Raw genomic sequence first — 2,278 nt, 5'->3', positions numbered from 1 at the left:
CCAAGGGCATGGTACCAACGGATTGATAGCTTTCTCATATCTATTGGTTTTTCAAAAAGTGCTTCTGATGCTAACCTGTATGTTTGTAAGCAGGATGGCAAGTATGTGGTAATAGTCCTTTACGTGGATGACTTGATAATCACAGGAGATCATGAGAAGATGCTGCAACAGTTGAGGGAGTCGTTGAGTTCCGAGTTTGAGATGACAGATTTGGGCCTCATGCACTTTTGCCTCGGCATTGAGGTTTGGCAAAAACCTGGCAGGATTTTCATCTCTCAGCAGAGATATGCTCGCGAGATCTTGAAGGCATTCGATATGACCGAGTGTAAGGACGTGGTCTCTCCCATGGAGGTGAATGGTAAGCTCTCAGTGGAGGATGCATCACCACTTGTCGACATCAAGGAGTATAGGAAACTTGTGGGGAGTCTCATTTTTCTGTGCAACACTAGACCTGATATCAGCTTTGCAGTTGGTGTACTTAGTAGGTTCTCAAATCAACCTCGAGAGAACCATTGGAAAGCAGGGATGCGTGTGCTAAAGTACGTGAAAGGTACACTGGAGTATGGCATTACCTACAGAGCAGGGAAGACCTTGGCGGGTTACTGTGACTCAGATTGGGCGGGAGATTGTGATTCTAGAAAGTCAGTTTCTGGATATTGTTTCTCACTTGGTTCAGGAGTGTTCTCTTGGATTAGCAAGAAGCAACCAACAGTGGCACTATCTTCGACGGAAGCTGAGTACAAGGCAGCATGCATTGCTGCTTGTGAAGCAGTTTGGCTAAGGAGGATCCTGCAAGACATAGGAGTTCCAATCGAAGATGCGACGGTTCTAAAATGCGACAATCAGAGTTGCATGGCCATTGCAAAGAATCCTGTGTTCCATGCTCGTACAAAGCACATAGAGATCCAGTATCACTACGTACGAGAGCTCATCGAGGATGGAGGCATAGAGCTGGAGTATTGTCCCACAGAGGACAATTGCGCAGACATCTTCACGAAGGCTCGTGGGAGTGATTTATTGTTGCGGCATCTACATCGACTCGGCATTGGTCTGATCACGTAGTTCATCTTCGGGTGAACATTGAGGGGGGGTGTTAGAGTTAGCTCAAATGTCCACCTCTCATGTAACCCACCAATATTCTGTGTACCCAATGTTGTAAGGCCCCCATATGAGGAGAAGCCATGATGGGTATCAGATATTGGGAGGGATCCCCAGTTTAGACACTGGAAGGGGTCTTAGAGTAGACCAGATGGTTATGAGACGGCTTAGGAGCCAAGAGTAGATACCCGTCTGCACAAAGGGGGGGTTCGGGGGGGCGATAGCCCCCCCGATAGCAGGGGGTCCGGGGGGCGCAAGCCCCCGGTGGGGGTCTGGGGGCAAAGCCCCCAGTGGCAGGGTCCGGGGGCTACCAGTAGCCCCAGGCCCGACGGTATGACCTATGCGCGATCCTTCATCTGCCCGCCGGCATGTTTTCTGAAGGGTCGGTGGTCTTCCAGGCCGACTGTCTATTAGGCCGACTGCCTATTACAGGGCCGACCGTCAACCACTTACACTATATAAGTGGCCACCCCCTATCATCAGATCACCAGTTCTTCACGCTCATAGTCCTCCGTCCAGCATCTGTCTAGATCACCATCGAAGCTCTGTCTGTAGAGCGCACGGGTGGACAGCCAACCATTAGTTGTATCAGCAGTTTGGTATATCAGAATTTTTTGTATTCTCTCCAGCTTTCCATCGTGTACTTGCGTTTTGTTGTTATCTTCCGCTGCGTACTATTTTCTTACAACACACTCTATTATAGCTGTGAAGGGTGTCCTATACTCAACACACAACTTGAAGTGGCAATTGTAGGCTACTTCTTGCTGAACCAAGAGATGTATGAAGAGCCAAAATTTAATATCTTGCTTTGGCCTCCCACTAGAAATTGCAAGCGATAGAGGAACACACTTTGTTAATGACCCAATCCACATATTGATGAGTGAGTTTTTTATTGTTCACCAAAAGTCCATGCCACACAACCCTCGAGCTAATGGACAAGCCGAAAGCTCAAAGAAAATCTTATGCCACAAAATGACATGCATGTTGAGGCTAGCATCTGCAACGTCTGGACACTTCGCAGACAATTTAGTACAATAAACTAGCACAGAGCTAACTGCGAGCTGAGTAAAGATCAACAGGATTCATGCAGTCAAAGAAGAGGAAAGTATTTTCCAAGGAATAATTGAGAGTCATGTTTGCGTCGGCATAGGCCAAGCTGGTCTGCGAATCAAGGATGTCA

Source organism: Dipteris shenzhenensis, chromosome 19 (genome assembly GCF_047967505.1).
Source record: "Dipteris shenzhenensis isolate YYH24624 ecotype China chromosome 19, Dip_SZ_1.0, whole genome shotgun sequence".
Taxonomy (NCBI): Eukaryota; Viridiplantae; Streptophyta; class Polypodiopsida; order Gleicheniales; family Dipteridaceae; genus Dipteris; species Dipteris shenzhenensis.
This window is presented reverse-complemented; position numbering follows the sequence as displayed.